This window comes from Lygodium microphyllum, chromosome 3, assembly GCF_053477565.2.
Source record: "Lygodium microphyllum isolate KBCC chromosome 3, Lygodium_microphyllum_v1.1.10, whole genome shotgun sequence".
In the NCBI taxonomy this organism is placed as follows: domain Eukaryota; kingdom Viridiplantae; phylum Streptophyta; class Polypodiopsida; order Schizaeales; family Lygodiaceae; genus Lygodium; species Lygodium microphyllum.
This window is the reverse complement of record NC_141137.1, coordinates 85,300,067-85,320,046: the sequence shown is the minus strand read 5'-3', so window position 1 is coordinate 85,320,046 and position 19,980 is coordinate 85,300,067.

Below are 19,980 nucleotides of genomic sequence, written 5' to 3'. Positions count from 1 at the left end.
TTAATATATGAAATACATGCTTTATGGAATGCTCACACAAGGCATGGGGGGAGATTGCACCCAATTGGTCTCTTGTTTATGTCGTGCAAGCTTTCTACATTTATTTGTGTGCAAAAAGTAGAGTTCTTTTGTTCTTGGGGACCTTTTGACACTCACTACGCGCGCTTACCACATCCGATCTGTGCACGAGTGGTATCAGAGCGAAGCTGAGATCGAGAGCTTCCAATCGCTTACCATCTGGCACGAAGGCGGAGCTCCTAGAAGGAACGAGCTCTACAGTCAGTTTCATCGTGAACAGTCGATACCGGTGTGTTTCTAGCGATCAAGAACCCCCTTTTGCACTGTCTGATCGTCGCGAAGGACCAGCCTGTGGAGGCGGAGGACCACGTAGACATCTTCTTCTTCAAGTTCTCTTCAAACAGAAAAGATAAGCTTCCATAGCCAAAAAAAAGTTTAAAAGCTTTATCTTAAAGCTTATTAAGCTTAGTAATAAGCTTAATAAGAAAGCTTAAAGCCTCAAATTTGACGAATTGGTAACGTGGCATCTTGACGCTAAAATCGGTGGCAAAAAAAATGGCCTTCCCTCCTAAAAGAACGAAATTGTTGATAGCCCAGTTACATTAAAGCTTAGTCACATAAGCTTTAAGTCATAAGCTCTCTAAGTCCTGCAAGTCACAGAGGTTCAAAAAAGACTTATTTAACAACTCCCATAAAGACAGTTCACACGTAGAAGCACATAATCATGGTACTGCTCTCTGGTAGACTCTATTCACATCTGCAGACTTGCTGAACCAATTTCAGCAAGAACAGGAGGTCACACACAGGTCATACGAAGATTATACGCAGTTTCTACGAAAACAACGAATACCGCAATCGCAAAGGAGAAAGACCATAAAAGGCAAACAAAATTTACAAGCCTTGTATACCCGCCTTTGAGCTATGCTCATCCCGCTAATAAGATTTGGAGAGTGTGAGGTCTTTCGAATTTTACAGGATGACCGATCCAAACATGGACAATTTTATGGCTGAAGATGATTTACCTGAACCAACGATGGAGCAAAAGTTGGATTTGATTATGATGCAGCTCGAAGAAGAATGAAGAGCCCGACAAGCTTTGTAAGTTCAATTGGCCAATCTGCAATGATCTACCACCGACCAAGATGGACTGCAACCCGAAGATCTTATACGACGTACCATCGATGTGACATTAGAAGCCCAATCCATCCGCAAAGAAACAAAGATAAGTAAAAGAAACTTCAAATTTTGTACTTTCAATGGAATATGAGATGGAAAGACTGTACTTGCATTTATCAGTCAATTTGATGATTACTTCCATGAAGATACATATGCTGAGAAAGACAAAATTAAATGTGTCACTAACCATTTAGTCCATCGAGCATCTTTATGGTGGACTGTGGTCCGCAAGAGCATTGATTGTCCCACTACCTGGGAGACTTTCCAAAAGAAAATTTTGCAAAATTTCCTTCCTCAGTTCCATGAAAAAGCCATTAAGCAATGGGATCTTCTACAGTAAAGAGATCGCGAACCTATTTTCCAATACACTGAACGTTTCTAGAATGCCCTACTACAACTACGCATGCTCGAATATGTACCTGAAGCAACTCACAAACGTAAGTTTATGTCTGGCTTACTTGGACATTACTATGCTGAAGTCAATATGTTCAAGCCAACAACCCTTGAAGATGCAATTTACTTGGCTCATGACACTGAAGACAAGATTCGTGGAAGAGACAAGCGACCACAACAATTTCAAACCAATGGTTACTATGGTTCCAAACAATTCAATTCAAATTTTCGAAGATTCAATCAAAGTCGTTTTCTTCCATCTTCATTCCGTAAGTCTTGGACACGACCGCCTGCTTTGCCATCAAACACCAATCCAAACCCTAAGCCATCCTCACAGCCAAATCCCAACATTCCTAAATTTCCTACCATTACCAATAATGTATCTAAAGCCAAACCCATAGTTTGTTACAAATGCCATCAACTTGGGCATCTAGCAGCCAATTGCCAAACCGAAAAGCCACCTGTCCATATCAATTATCTTGGTGCAATGGAAGAAGAAGAACATGAGGAAATGCTTGACTTTACAGAAGATGATGACGACTTTGGTACTACTTCGGATACTTTGCCAGGTATGCCAACTCCCCATTCTTTGTTAACAATGAAATGTTTTGTGCATGGTAAAGAAAAGATTATTTTACATGATGATGGGAGCACACATGATTTTATTTCTGTAAAGTTAGTAAAAGAATTGAATTTACAAACTGTTTCTACACATTATTGCATTAAAGCTGCATTCCTAAGCACAAGATATAATGGATCACAAGAAGTGCATAACTTAGAAATTAAAATTGGTGAATATACTGAATGAAGAAATTTCCTAATTGTACCTTTATAGTCTAGTGACATTATCTTAGGAATGCCTTGGCATCATCAGTATAATCCTGACATAGATTATTCTACGCATTTAATTAAAATTTATTTTCAAGGAAAACAAATCACATTCCATGGTATGCACGCTTCCAATAATTTTCCACTGCTTACTCATACTCAGGCTAAACGTGCATTACGTAAAAGTAGCAAATCTTATTTAATATGGGTGAATGAACTTCAAGCTAAAGAAAAACAGATGCATCTTAGGCATACACAATTTCTTGCCCAATTTCAAGATTGTTTTGCTGATGATTTACCACCTGGACCACCACTATCACGTCTTGAAGATCACAAAATAGATTTAATTCTTGGAACATAGCCACCATGTAAAGCACCATATAGACATAACCAAATTGAACAGAAAGAAATTCAAAATCAAATAGAAGAATTGCTTAACAGAGGATTAATTAGACCTAGTAGTTCTCCATTTGGTGCACATGTTTTATTAGTCAAAAAGAAGAATAATACTTATCACATGTGCATTGATTATCATGCCCTAAATAAAATTACTGTTAAGAATAGATATTCAATTCCTAAGGTAGATGATCTTATGGGTAAACTACAAGGATCTGCCATATTCAATAAGATAGATCTTAAATCTGGTTATCATCAAGTAAGATTGGATAAATCTAATATATTCAAAAGTGCATTTAGAATACAATTTGGACATTATGAATTTCTAGTGATGCCTTTCAGTCTAACTAATGCACCAACTACATTTAGTCGCATGATGAATCGCATATTCTTGAAATATCAGCATTGTGTTATAGTATTCTTTGATGATGTATTGGTATTCAGTAAAAATGAGAATGAGCATTATGAACATCTGTCTTTAGTTTTCAAGTTGTTAAAAGACAATCAATTGTATGTTTATCCAGAAAAGAGTGAATTCTTTCAAACAGAAATTTAATATCTAGGACATATTGTTTCATCAGAAGATATTAAAGTTGACCCCAAAAAGATAGAAGAAATTTTAAATTGGCCCATACCCAAAAATGTACATGAGTTATGTTCTTTTCTAGGTCTTGCTAGCTTTTACAGAAAGTTTGTAAGGAATTTTTCATTACTTGCACTACCTTTGACTAAACTTTTAAAGAAGGGTATTGTGTATAACTGGTCTGACAATCAACAAAAATCTTTTGATTTATTGAAACATGCATTAACCCATGCTCCTGTATTACAACTACCTGATTTCAATATACCATTCTTTTTAGTAGTTACTAATGCTAGTGGATCTGGAATAGGAGCCGTCCTTATGCAAGATAATCATCCCATAGCCTACTCTAGCTGTAAATTGAAACCATCTGAACTAAAATATTCTACATATGATAAAGAATTGCTAGCTGTAGTACAAGCCTTATGTCAATGGAAACATTATTTAAGGGGTCCTGAATTTATGATCAAAACTGACCAACAAAGCATTAGACATCTCCTTAGTCAACCCCAAATATCTGACCGACACATTAAATGGGAAGATTTGATTTAAAGTTTTCATCCCCTTATACAATATCAACCAGGAAATGAGAATGTTGTAGCCGACGCTTTAAGTAGAAGACCGACAATTCATAATATTTCTGTGATATCATTTGATTCCCTTATCCCTATGAAAGATACTTATCATCAAGATCTTACTTTTCAAGATGATTGGAATAAACTAGTTGCAAATAATTGGATTCCTATTGATTCACTGTCTTACAATAATGGATTCATGTTTTATGAAAAAAGATTATGTGTGACAGTTCCATTTAGATCATTTGTTTTGCATGAGATTCATTGTCCTCCATATCAAGGTCATAGAGGTATTATATCTACTTTACGTACATTGACTGAAGATTTTTATTGGCCACATATGGACACTGATGTATCTAACTTTGTATCTGAATGTTTAGTTTGTCAACGAGTTAAAAGACACCATGGTAAACAATATGGTTTACTTATGCCATTATCTATTTCATCACGACCATGGGAAAAGATTTCAATGAATTTTATTACTGGTTTACCTAACACTAAAGCTAACCATGATATAATTTGGACTGTTGTAGAGATAGGTTTAGCAAACAAGCATATTTTATTCCATGCAAGAGAACTTTAACTGCATCTCAAGCTGCTCAATTGTTTTTGAAAACTGTGTTTACTAATCATGGTTTACCAACAGTTATTATTTCTGATCGTGACTCTAGATTCTGTAATAATTTTTGGATTACTTTGTTTGCAAACTTAGAAACAAAGATTCATTTTTCATCTGCATTTCATCCTGAAATAAACGGTCAAACAAAAGCTACTAATAGTACTATTTTAGATCTTTTACGTGCTTACACTATTTCAAAATCACACACATGGGATAAATGTCTACATTTACTTCAGTTTGCATATAATAATACACTACACACAGCTACAAAGAAAGCACCACTTGAAGTTATTTATGGATATAGATTGCCTACACCTATTGCATCATTATTAAACAAAATTCAAACTACTGATGATATAGCTAACATGCATGCCACTATCTTTGATGAAGTTTTAGACATGATTGCCAAAGCCCAGTAATCATATACAAAACAAGCAAATAAGAAAAGACAGGCCATGAATTTTAAAGTTGATGATTATGTTTGGTTACGCATAGAAAAACAAAGATTACAAAGTGTAGATAAACACCCAGTTGTGAAATTAGCACCTAGATTTTATGGATCATTCAAGATCATACACAAAATCAATGACAATGCATTTAAACTAGAGCTACCACAACATTGGAAAATCCACAATACCTTTCATATCAGTTTATTACGACCCTTTAGAGGCCAATTACCTGTACACCCTGTCTATGAAAACCCACCTTTGCTAGATGATGAGACTGAAATCCTTGAGTCTGAAACTATTATAGATACTAACTTTATGACGACTAGAACTGGCCGTAAATATTCTAGATATTTGGTCAAGTTTAAAAACCATACTGTTCAAGAGGCCCAATGGATGCATGCTAGAGACTTAAATGCTTTCCCCACTCTGTTAGCTCCACATTGAGCTAATAGCAATTGAGGACAATTGCTATCCCACCCCGGGAGTATGATGCCAGGAGGCATATTCCACGGTGGATTCCATGCCACGGTGGATTTCGTGAGATTTTACGGTGGATTCCGTAAGATTTTATTACTGGGGCTCATACACAAAGTGGATTCTTTGTGCGAGAAGTCGATGAGACGCCTATCGTTTTCAGGCGTTTTGTTAATTTAGTGTATACATGGGTGATTCCATTGCGGATGATTCCGCAAAATACATATTTAAATTAATAAACGTTTATGAGTTTAGAGTGCACACTCCTGATAAATTAAGGTTAGGATTGATTTCTAACCAATTTATTTATGTAGCTGAAGACTGCTAGGTATTCACTTTTTTCGGTTTAATTGTATTATTTTACTAACAATTGTGAATGCTTTAGTTGATGTGTAGAGATAGCAGCAGTCGCAGTGGAAACATTGGAGGATAGTGTGTATTCAAAGTTATCATCAATATTTTGATGGGCGCATACCTTAGGCATGGCGCCTATATTTTGTCGTGCTTATTTATCAAAGCACTTGATATTTATTTATTATTTTTGTATGCCCATGGGTGCATGATTTAGATATTTGTATTGGACATTATGTTTGGGTATGCTTGACTTCTTGGGCACCTATTAGCATTAATTCTTTATTGGCACAAAAGCAAACTCAAAAGCTAAAGTGTGCTATTTTGTAATTTGGGCTATTATTTGAGCTTGAAGATGATTAATATATGAAATACATGCTTTGTGGAGCGCTCACACAAGGCATGGGGGGATATTGCATCCAATTGGTCTCTTGTTCATGTCGTGCAAGCTTTCTACATTGATTTGTGTGCAAAAAGTAGAGTTCTTTTGTTCTTGAGAACCTTCTGTCGCTCACTACGCGTACTTAGGGCATCCGATCTGCGCACCAGGGAAGGGGAATGGTGATTGGCTACTTTATAAATGTAGGGAAATAATATAAATTTTCTACTTCCTAAAAAGCTCATTTTCTCTAATTGCATTCTTATAAGGAAAAGTAGCTTTGACCTCACATTTTGGGAGGGGGAAGGTGAGGGAATGATTGTTGGCTTTGTTATAAACATAGAGCAAGAAGACAAATATTCTACTTCTTATTTAAAAGACAATATTTTCTAATTGCATTCTTATTAGGGAAAATAGTTCTCAGCTCCTAAGAGGGGTAGGAGGCTAAAGAAAGAACATACATTAAAAGAACAAGAGAGGAATTATAATGCTCCTCATAGTGCCTATTTTTAGCACTTAAGCCTTTCAAATGTGGTCTTTCAAAACCAAGGGGTTGAAGAATGCAAAAGTCCTTTCAAGGCAATGCAAGGGTTGCATAGACCATGAAACCTATAGTGAACCTCTACATTAAACTTCCTCTGTGATAATCTTGTACATGAGCTAATGTCAACCCTCAATAAAGTCAAAATCAGTTTAGGGAAGAGTTTTGCCTTGTTCACAAAGTTGTGAATGTCATAGATGTAAACAAGCATATCCATATTCGATATAAAAGCTCATGAACTCTAATAAGCTTGATTTGTTTAGAAGACCCTAAACATGTGTATGTATATACATCTTGCCATTGAAGCACCATTTAAACATATTTCCTTAGATGTGTATGAATATAATATTAAGCATGTTGTTCTTTATTGTTGAGCTACATTTGAAATTTACATGGAGACTTGTAGCCATTGAAGTATCATTTGACAACATAGTCATTCAAACATGCACATAATGAATAGAATTGAAACTTCATTAACATACGCAAGATGAAACTTGAATTTCCACAATATTTTGAAATTTACTTTTTTCACCTTATAATTATATTTCACCCTTTCTCATACACAATTATTTGGACCATTATAAACTCACTTGTAGTTGAGCCCAAACACACCCATTTAGCATGCCTAGCGAGGAGTATATCTATATAATCAACAAAACTTGAAGTATTTTGTATTAAAGATATGGACAATACCTTTTGGAGGTAACCATACTTTCTCTCTCTCTCTCCCTCCCTCCCTCCCTCCCTCCCTCCCTCCCTCCCTCCCTCCCTCTCTCTCTCTCTCTCTCTCTCTCTCTCTCTCTCTCTCTCTCTCTCTCTACACTCTTAGGAACATGCAAGTTTGATTGCACATGCACTCTCCATTAGATGGACACGTGCTATCTCCTTCACTTGACACAAATATCAAAACTACACTATTGGACTAATAAAGTTACATGTAGCCACAAAAACATTTGAGGAAAGATACATAACTTGTGAACTAGAAATATATGTGAGTCCAATCTCAACCATGTGAAGCTATTGATGTGGGACCCATTCTTTGTTGTACACTCTCACATGATGCAATTAAGGATTTATTTTGTGTCCAGCATGATAGCTTGATCCCTTTCACTAACTTCCCTTTAAGTATTAGTGGTGCATTACTACCATGCATGCCACCCTCACGGTTCTAACTCTTGGGTGATCTAGGCTCTCTTCACTTCCACTGAAAATCTCTTGAATACATGGGGGTTGTGGCTCCTCTCCTCCAAAAGTGCTTATGGTGGCTGACTCTAGATCTATTTGTGGATGGTGTGTCTTCCATGGGGCATCTGTTTTGTCTAGCCAACTCCTACATGCTCATGTAAGTTTGTGTCTATGTCCATGTTTGAAGTTATACCATCAATTGACTATACTTGCTAACATATTCCTTCATCTTCCCTTGTGCTTACTTGTGGTTTCTCCACTTGTCCTTAACCTTGAATTTTTCCATGTTTGGGATTAATTGATCCTTAAGCTCCTCATGTAGTTTCTCCCATGAGAAGATGATATGCCTTTTCTCAAAGAGAGTTTGGAAGAACGAGAATGAATGGGAGACAAGAAACAAAAGCAAAGCAAGAATGAATGCAAAATGGAGGGGGATAAGATGCTCTTATCTCAATATTTTTGCTGCACACACGTTCATCCTTGCTCTGGGTACACTTTTATCCATAGATACTATAGAGAAAGGAAAAGTATCAATCGTAGTTTTTAAACCATGTCGATATATATGCCCTAGAATAAGTGTTGCTATTTTTCCAAGTATAAGTGTTTGTATAGGCATTGATATGTATCTTTTGAAGTACATTGATATTGTGTCACTCTATCTACCAAGTTTATATTGGTGCACTTAGTGGTGCATATACCAATGATTACATTAATGCTTACATTGATACCTGTAATCCTTTACAATTAGTATCGGAACCTAACATCAGAATGCCCCTCATCCCTTATAGTGTTATGTTTACATAAATACTTGTAATCGTTTACAATTAGCATCATTCCATGTCTCTCTTCCTTCTAATTGGTTCATTGGGGCATTTTGAACTTCCCATAGTCACTACAAGATACAGGCCTCATACCAACGTTCAAAGCGATGAAAATGTTCATTAAAAAGATTACCCTCATCATCGCTACATGCATCGGTATTAGCATCTCCATAAAACCATCATAATTTACATCAGTATTTGCGTCGTAATTTTTGTTGATTTTGCAATGCAAATAGCAACGCAAATAGTGATAGTTTGCGTTGCCAATAGCGACGCATGCAGTAAATTTGTGGTAGGAAAGCACTATGTGTAGTATTTATATTCTACAAATGGATTGCATGTTAAGTGTGCAATGGTCGTCAAGATGAGCATAAAATATACTGAAACCCATAAGACTGATATCTAGAATAAGTACAAAATCAATGATGAAAACTCATGGAATTATGGCCAGATACAAAGGACGATAATAACATAGTACATAGAAGATGCCTCCATAGATCACAAGACCAAAAAACAAGAGGACGTGTACATGAATCCAAGCGTGAGCTATATATAGATCCTCACCATCTGAAAGCTTGTCCGGGGATGCAAAGGAGCATCAAACGGATGTGCAAAATGAACAACTACACATCAATCCACCATACATAATGCGTTTTAATACAAACAGTAACTATAGACAAGAAAGATGATTGACTTACTAGGCCGCCACATGCATACAATTTATCAATCAATAGAGTGAGAGCATGTCTCTCTACATATCGAGTCTCCATGATGGTGGGATCACAGTTTCTAATGGAGTACTGTAAAGAAAACAGAATACAACTATTAAAAACACGATTGTCAGTACAAGTGATATTGCAAATAAGAAAGTGACAAGAAAAAAAGAAAAACTTATAAAGTCCTCTAGATAAGTCCTGTGGCTGCTCCCAAGATGATGGACCACCCCTGCCGTCAATCATGCTCTCGCTGCCTCCACTGTTGTCACCAAAAATCTAGAGAATCTGTAGCCTTATCCCTGAGTCTTTGCCAATCATATCCATTTAGCTACTTAGGCTTTAATGTGTCATGCTTGAGTGCCTTGCATGCGTCCAATCATCTGTGTGGCATGTACACACACATTCACTCCATCATCCACCTAGTGGAAAACCTCTTTGCTAGGGTAGGTACCGGAAACTCCTCATGCAAGGATGCTTCTATATAGTCCTTACTCCCCTCAAGTATGTTCTTCCAATGGTCCAAGACATTGTGCTACAAAACTTGTTGATACAACTCTCTCATGCCAAACATCACCCTCTGACCCTCATCATTAATGATCACAGCTCCTGTCCTATCACCTATAAGGTATCCATACCCTCACATACGACCACGCTCTTGGGCATAACCAAGAGACCCTTATACATCTGGTGTACCCATGGGGTTGGTATCTCTCAGAGTAGTGTCCATAGGGGTGTCACCTACAGATGGCTGAGCAAAAGCTAGAGTCACTAGAGTAGAGGTCCCCACAGGTGTAACAAACCTTATAGATGACACGCCTACACCAGAAAAACAAAACGGAGACATTACATCGATGTCTCCACAACACCCACCTAAGCCACCCTCTCTCAAACATGTACGAGAGCAAGGACTAGCACCTGTATCTCGATCCAATCGTGGGCTCACAACATCCACATCTTTGCAACACCCCCCAAAAGCACTCCCTCTATCCAAGTCCAGTCTCGAGTGTGTCGACCTGATCTTCTAGAAATTGAAGTATCAGAGTGTGCCGAAGTAGATCTAATGGAATGGCATGATGGTGTTTGAGACAGCTCCTAGTCTACCATATCTCTAAATCAGAACATCTGATTTGGAGACATATGTGTGAATATCTCTTGCAACTCCTCGTCACTCATCTCTCAACTCATCCTACTCTCCAAATATCGTCAAAGGTCATCTCAACAGACAAAAAATAATGTTAACATAATCAATATAAAGATTCAAGCAATGCACGATAATATAACTCTGAAAAAATGATTTTACTTATGCATATTTTAGAGTATCCTTATAAGCAATTCATCAATAAATTGAGTAGGTGGATACTGCAAGTATGAAGTAGCCTATGGTCCCATGTCAATCTTCTGGCATAACTCTGTATACACTAGAAGGTTGATAAATAGGTCACCACAAAAGGATAAGTTAACCTCGTTTTCAAAGAATTCCTTGCCTCTTGTCTTTGTGTCATCGTTACCCAAATTGCCTCGTTTACATGCTCCAAGTCATCTTCAACCTCCACCCCTTGCAATATTGACCACTCCACTTGCATACTCTCCTCACCTATGCTAGGAGCATTGCTTTCATCATACACTCTCACACTTCAAGGAGCTGAAGGCACAACATACCACCATCGAGGTTGTCAGGGTTTGGATACAAAATTACCTGTTCAAAATCATATATAAGAGAGATTCAACATTTATAATATATCTATGTCATGAAAAAATTAAAAAAAACAGTTCATGCACCTACTCACAATGGGTTGGTAACACAAACCTATTGCACAGATTTGTCTATCTTTTCTCGGAATCTATTTCAAAAAATCCAGATGGACCTTGCTAAAGGGTTGTCTTGGCTCCTTTCAATACCACTTTGAACCATTGCACATCAAATATGATCATGGAGAAGCTATAGTAATCCATTGAGATAACACTTTGCAAGTTCCCAAAATACTCCATCTCATCCATAATGGTGTTTGGACCATCAACTCTCTTGCTTGAACTTTGCCATGACACCATAATCTGTCGTGGAGCGCATTTTGTTGATGCGCTCAACACAGAAATGTCACATTTGCGACTACCTTGCATTGTATATTTTTTACTGTACATTGAAACGATTAGATTAGTTGTCACATATAAAATCTAGATACGGTAACCTATAAAAAATATGGTCACCTTCGGACTATATCCCCTTGAGAATTCCAACTCTTCAGTTGAGACCTCCACTCCTTTGTGAGAAGCTGCGATCAAAGCTCCACATAACCATCACATAGACATAAACTGCGACATCTCCTCGATGTCCTCGGGATATCAAATTGGTCGATGGCGCGTACTGTATCGAAATTCGGATCACGCTTCTTTCTGATCTTTCTTTACTTACTTGTACCTAGAGAGCCACATCTCCATGGACGCATGGTGCAACATACAAAAATGATTGACTTTCTCCTTTATTGTCCATCCTTTTTTCTATCCCATTTTCAACCACCACATCTCTGATCAGTCTATCATCATTCTTCAATGACCATAGCATACTGTTGTTTGAATCCACTATTGGTAGCAATTGTGAAATATGCACTAATACCTCTGATACCAACCAACCTTCACCCATACTACCTTCTAGCCCGGCTCATTGTCGTACAAAGCCTTTCAGGGTTTTCATCAAGCGCTCCAAGAAGAACATCTAGCACGTATGGATGGATCCCGCAATATCCACTTCTTCTATAAGATGGACCAGGAGGTGGGTTTGTATTGTGAGCATACTAGTGGGCATGTACTTCTCAAAGAGAAAGATCGTCTCCAGTGCTCCCCACCTTGTGGATGCAATAGAGGATGTCTTGATCTCCCTGTGTGAGATCCATTATACTAAATTCGACAATCTATAAATCGCCCCTCGTATCTCTGGAGTGAGGCATCCTGTGATCGCGATTGATAGTACAAACTGCCACAAATGAAGAAGCATTATGAACACCGACTAGACACTAAATAACAAAATACGCATGCCACTTACAATCGATACCAGTACAAATCTAACATATCTTATGTCAATCATGGGATTTTAGCCCTAATAGTTGGTCGTGTTTAGAAAAAGAGGATCTAAGGGAACGCATCATACCCATCAAGATGTGGATAGATTTGATAATTTGCTTCACAATGAGCTCTTCTTTAGTGGACAAAATCCAAGGAGCACAAGGTAGTTGCAAGTAACCATCAATGCTCAACTGTGTGGCCTAAGTGCCTCCATCTTTCCTACCTCCTTCAAATCCATTTGTACCCTTGTAGTGTCTCTCTTTCTTGTGACGTGGTCCCATAGTAAGTTGCCCATGTTTTTGAAAATATACATGGGATCCAACAAGTGGCTGATTTGTAAGTGGGTCCAATACGGAAACTCATAGAAAACTTAGAACCGTTACATTCTGTTTGGATATTTGTGACTCCGTGTGGACCATTCTCAACTCATACCAACTTTGGGCATTCATTCATGCTGGAGGTTGTCCATGAAAACCTTCCCTCAGTTCATGACCCTCCGGTAAGAAAGCAGTGTGTCCCTGATATACCATCTTTTTCATGGTTCGTGACCTTCGGGAGTCTGATTGTGGCCCTCACAATGGACATGCATGATAACCTAAGGTAACCAGACCTGTCCCAACACCCCTATTTAGTCAACACAAACTTGAATAAGCTATGTTAGATATCACCAACAAGAACAGAAGCCTACTTACTTGATCACTTCCCGAATCCAAGAAAGTGATGCATGGTCCACATGAGAATGACTCATATATTGGCGACCCCAGGAAAGTCGTGCTTACTCATATCTTCCACGGCAACCCCCTTCTCCCACAAAATCTTAAGCTCATCAACTAATGGACAGAGATAGACATCCATATTCTTGACTTTGTAGCGCCCAAGAACAAGAAAGCTAAGGATCAAGTTTCCTTTCTTCATTGAAATCCATGGCGGGATGATGTAGTTAACAAGAATTACACGCCACACACTATCATAAGTTGAGCGGAGACCGAATGGGTTAACGCCATCCATAGTAAGACCAAGGCGAAGATTCCTTGGCTGTCGTACAAAGCCTAGAAAGCTAGAGTCAATGTGGCTCCATGCACATGAATTCGCTGATATTCTTTGAACTACATGTGTGGATCTATTCTTTACATGGCACATTGTCAAGCTCCCCATGCCCGACATGTAAAACATGTGATGTATACACAGAATTAGTGAGAAGTGTCTAAGAACTTTTTAAGGGATTGTTTACCCTTGCAAGTCCTGGCGATACCTATGAGAAGAAATAGGGTTTAGGGTGTCATCTTACCCAACCCATTCCTAATTGCACTAGGCCGACAACGTTTGGTCCTAGGGATTCCAACTCAATCCGAGTTTCATCATTTGAACGAGTGATCCTTAGGGTAGAAACCCTAGATCGTTTCTTGTAAGCGCGTCCAATTGTCCCTACATTCCGTGAATGTGGGTACGACCTTTGTATATGAGGGTTTTGACTTGGCAACAAGTGCGAAACTAGGTCGAGTCCTTAACATGCTAAACCCTAGTTAGCACTTGGAGTATTTATTGTATCGATTGAACCATCCTATGCGAATGCTTTGCGGTTTAGGTGATTTAGGTAATCCAATTTACTTGTCTTGCAACAAGGACGAACCATTCCTAGAGATGTTAACTTGATCTAAAAGGGGAAAACTAGTTGCATTATGTCACAATTCATGTAAGCACACAATTCATTGCCTCTACGTATGACTAGATTCACAATCCCTAACTTTTCTTGTTAAGACCAAAACACATGTTAAATTGCGGCATAACTTCCATTGAACCTACTAGGTCTTACATTCAAGGATCATGCTCACAATTATTTTTCTAACCCTTTACGATTTCATGCTTAAATGAACCATGCAACCTTTCCCTGAATACAACTCTTGATGAATGAAATTCTTGCATACGAAAAATGTGCAACATGCAATCCTTTCCTAACTATAATGTAGTTAAATGAAATTCATGCCAATTGAAGCTAGAGTTAACCTATTTCATGCAGCCCTTAGAATAATTTCCATGCTTTACTATTTCCTACGGGTGATAATGACTTCCTTCAAGAATCATTACAAAGAAGGTTTGTCTAAAATTGCAACATGCGATTAATCTTTCCATGCCAAATCAAAGGTGCACTTTAATAATTTCGACCTTATAATGATAGGCGTCAGTTGTTCTAGGCTCGTCACTTTGCAATGCACAAAAGGCAACTTGGTAATAAGGTCCTAAAAATGCATAGACACCTTATGTTTTTTCGTTCATTCCATTGAAAGTACCAATGACCAATTTCGTATCATGAGTTAATTCTAGTAAATTTTAAATAGCCAATTTATTTCCAATTCCATTTAGCTAGGTGGATTTGACATGCACAGGTGCATCCTAGTCCATGAAATTATTGTGCATAATGCAATACTTCTTCGTGAAATCAAAATAGAGAGAAAACCTAGACTTCTGGGCTCGGGGAAATATCCACGTGAATACTAGGAGATGAACCTCCTGTAGGCGCGCCTTGTGACTTTTTAGAGGCCATCACAGGCATGATTTCAGTTTCTAGTTTGCCTTTGCAGTCTATGAATTACTCGTCTTAGTACACAACCTCTTTTCCTTTCTCCCTCGTATGCAGGAGATCCCTTCGCGGGACTTCGAATGAATGGTGCTTGTGAAAAAGGGCTTTATGAGCTTCTTTAGAGAAAACCGGGGTGGCTAGGAATGGGTTTACGGATGGCTTGTGGGCTTTGAAGCCTATTTGCGGAAAGGCTCTTACGATGGGTCTTGCGGAAAGGGGGCTCTTCTTCTTCTTCTCATCAAAATCGCAGGGCTACGAATGGACTTATGGGGGGAAGTAGTGGGAATGGGGGTTAAGAAAGCCCCTTAGAAGCTTCTAAGCTTCTGGATCTGGTCAACCCCCACGTGGAAGAGGGAGGGGGTAATACGTGGCGGAAGATGACATCGCTTGAGGGGAGGTGATCGACTTCCTGTAGTGACGTGGAGCCTCAGCACCACCCGCTGCAACGGCGGCAGCAGCAGAGAGAGTGGTGGCAGTGTGCTCGTCCGGCGCTGGTGGCACACTTGGTAACGGCAACAACGATGCCCTCTGACTTGTAGCAGCCTCCCCCTTTGGCCACAGTGCAGCAATCTCTTGGTCCTTAGCTTCTTATTCCCTCTCACGACATCTCCTGCAGCCTCTCCCTTCCCATCCACTAAGGGGGGGTTTTATAGGCCAAGAGGGGAGAGGGGACCTCCCCCACGTGGGCTGTGCATGCAGCCCACGACTCCCTCTTGTAACCCACCTCCCCTACCTAGCCCATCCCCTTCCCTCAGCCACGCATCGGCTAGGGGAATTAGCAAGAAAATTTTTGTAATTTATTAGCACATTATCCACTTAATCCCCTCCCAAGAGGGTGTTTACCCACGGATTGAGGGAATCCCTCGGGCTCAGTTTGCCAATGCGGAGGTCACGATTGCCATGCATGCAAGTTACGGAATAAATTGTCATCAATTTCCATACGGGAGATGCCCTTGCACAGGGTTTACGCAGTGTGCGAGAAGTCGGGTTTAGTAATGTTTTTCGAACAAGAATATTACATTCTCTCCCCCTAGGAGGAATCGAGATGTCATCATCTCAAGAAGAACTGGGGGTATTGTTGGTTGAGAGTGCTTTCATCCATCCAAGTGGCATCCTCCTCGGGATAATCTTTCCACTAGACGAGGCATTCTCTCAAGGTTCTAGATCTCAGTTGTCTCTCCCTTACATCTAAGAACCTGTCAGGCCATAGCTCAAGGACTCCTTGGCTAGGCATTACAACTTGTTGGTCATCAAGTACATGGCTAGGATTAGGTACATGCTTCTTCAATAGACTGATATGGAATACATTATGAACCTTTAGGTTCTTAGGGAGTTGCAGTGTATAAGCATTGGTTCCTAGGCACTTGAGGATCTTGTATGTTCCACAATACCTTGGACTTACCTTCTTGCAATCTCCTAAGGATAGGGAACTCTTCTTTGGCCGTACACAAATGAAGACCATGTCTCCTTCCTCGAAGGTTCCATCTTGACGCTTCAAATCCGTGTATGCCTTCTGTCTATCCTTGGCGGCTTGGATGTCCTGTCTAATTGACTTCATTTGTTCATCCATCTCTTCTAGCATCTGCCTTGAAGCTTCAACCCTCAAGGTTGGATCTGAGAAGTATAAGGGACTTCAACAGTCATGCCCATACAATGCTTGAAAAGGGGTCATCTGAATGCTTTGTTGGTAAGAAGAATTGTAGGCAAATTCAACTAGTGGCAAGTATTGAATTCACCTTTTTGGTTCACGGCAGCAGTGTGCCCTTAACATATCCTCGATGACTTGATTGACTTGCTCTATTTGGCCATCAGTTTGGGGATGGTAAGCTGTACTAAAACAGAGTTGAGTCCCAATGGCTTCAAAGATAGCTCTCTAGAAATGTGATGTGAAGAGAGAATCACAATCACTAATGATTCTTCTGGGCAACCCATGTAGCTTGAATATCTCCTTGATAAACAACCTTGCAATGTATGAGGCTTTATAGTTTGTCTTAATAGGAATAAGGTAGGCAACCTTAGTAAGCATATCAACCACAACCATGATGGAGTTGTATCCTCCCTGAACTTGGGATAGGCCAACAATAAAGTCCATACTGATGAATTCCCATTTCATTTGGGAAATGTCAAGTGGTTGTAACTTTTCTAGCATTTTGACATGTTCGGCGTTAATACGTTGACAAGACAAACACTCGGTGACATATTTGAGAACGTCACCTTTAAGCCTCTCCCAAAAGTAGCTCTTCTTGACTACATTGAGAGTCTTGGCATAGCCGAGATGTCTTGAGAAAGGGGAATCATGAGCTTCCCATAGTATCTTCTGCTTGAGTGACTGGCTTGCCGGTATACATAATCTTGTTCTATAGTAGACAAGTCCACTATTGATAGAGAATTCATGATACTTAGCCTGTAGCTTTGGGTCTTGATCCTTGATAAGGATCTCCCTTAGCATCTTTTGATAGGTTGAATCATGGCATGCTTCTTCTTTAGCTAGCTTAAGTATTGGGTTGTTTGGCATGGATACCTTTATGGCTAGAGATCTAGCTGCTGATAGATTTTGTAAGATTAGAGAATTAAGGAATGCCTTGCAACTGAGTGCATCGGCAACTACATTCTCCTTTCCAAGTTGGTATTTGATTTCAAAATCATACTCCTCCAGCACTTCAACCCACCGACGTTGCCTCATATTGAGCTCATTCTGGATAAAGATCCACTTGAGACTTTTATGATCCATCACTAGAGTAAACTTGTTACCCAATAGATAGTGTCTCCAAAGTTTTATAGCATGGATGACAACCAACAGTTGTAGATCATGGGTAGCATAATTCTTCTCATGGCTCTTCAGTTTCCTTGAAGAGTATGCTACAGGATGACCTTCTTGCATGAGCACACATCCTAAGGCAAGCGTGCTAGCATCAATTACTACTTCGAAATCCTTATTGAGGTCTAGAAGTTTCAAGATAGGTGCTGATACCAAACTTTTCTTTAATCTATCAAAGCTAGATTGTTCGGCGGTTGACCATGCAATGGATGTTTGCTTCTTTAGTAGATCCATGAGAGGTGCTACAATCAAAGCATAGTTTTTTATGAAGACTCTATACCATCCTGTCAATCTAAGAAAACTGTGTATTTCTTTGACAGATGTTGGTATTGGCCATTCTAGAACATCTCTGACTTTGGTTAGATCCACTGAGATTCCTTCCACTGATACAATTAATGCCAAATATTCAATCTGACGTTTGAAGAATGAACACTTCTTCATCTTGGCATAAAGCTTGTGTGCCCTCATTGTCTCAAGAACAATGCAAAGCTGGGGTTCATGATCTTGTTCCTGTTTGGAATAGACTAAGGTGTTGTTGAAGAAGATGAGTACAAAGTCATCAAGATATGGCCTAAAGATATCATGCATTAACCTGTTGAAGGTGCTAGGTGCATTCGTAAGCCCAAATGACATGACTAAGAATTCAAAGTGTCCATATCTTGTATTGAAGGCCGTCTTTGGGATATCTTATTCCTTGATCCTTATCTGATAGTAACCAAACCTGAGATCAATCTTGGAGAAAATCTTCGCACCCTGAAGATGGTCAAGAAGCTCGTCTATTCTAGGAATAGGGTACTTGTTCTTAACGGTTGATTGATTCAACCCTCTTTCATCAATGCACAGTCGAAGCGTTCCATCTTTATTCTTCTGGAACAACACTAGCGCTTCCCATGGTGAACTACTGGGATGGATGTAGCTCATCTAACAATTGCTTGAGTTGCTCCTTCAATTCAATTGCCTCCAGGATGGACATTCTACAAGGCCTCTTTGGAATTGGCACAGCTCCTGGCACTAACTTGATCTCATGATCAACTTCCCTTTGAGGCGGAAGTTCTGTCAGCTCTTCAGGAACTACCTCTGCATACTTCTTTAGCCATGAAGGTTCTTCACTAGACTCCTGCTTCTGATCTAGCTTATTAAGCTTAATCAAGTAGACAAGTAGTCCCTTTCTAAATCCCTTTATAATCCGAGATGCTTTAGCCAATTGAATTTTTGGCTTTCTAGCCTCTCCTTGAGTGGTGACCAATTCCCCTTCAGAGTTTCGAAAGGAAACTTGGCCCTTTCCACAATGAATGTGGGCATCCTTAGGTTTAAGCCAATCCATTCCGAGTAAACACTCATGGATACCTAGGTTCATGACCTTGAATTTGACCGAAGTTGACTTTCCTCCTAGAAAGAATTCCACCTTAGCAGTTTGCATGGTACAAGTGACCTCATGACCATTCGCTAATTCCACAAGCAAGGTAGGTGCTTCTACTATGGCTATTCCTAATCTTCTTGTACAAGCTAGTGAGATAAATGAATGCATACTGCCACAATAAATCAAGGTTTTGAAGCCTTTACCTTGATAGTTTGATGGTGTCTGAATCACCGAAAATTGGCGATTCGGGCCTTTCTTGTGAAGGGCGGCATATACTATTGGCCTTTCAAAGTCTGCTTCCATGGTCGGGTCTTCTTCTTCGCACAATTCCTTGTTGGCAACACAAGCAGTTCTTCCTCTGCCTCGGGTGGCGGCTCCTTGGCCATGGGTAGTTCCTTGGAAAGGATCTTGACGTTGTCCTCCGCCAAGCTTGGGACATTGCCTTTTGAAATGACCGGGCTCATTGTAGTGGAAACAACGGAGATTTCAGACATTACCTTGGGTAGGGGCAAAGTTATTGACATTATTTGTCCTTGCTTTCTTTATTTGTCCCCGATTTTGACTTGGAACTCTCCTCGTTTGGGGCCTATATGCTCCTTTGTTCTCATCATTATAAGACCAAGTCTTGTTACTTCTTGGCCTAGCTTGCACCTCTTAAATTATGGG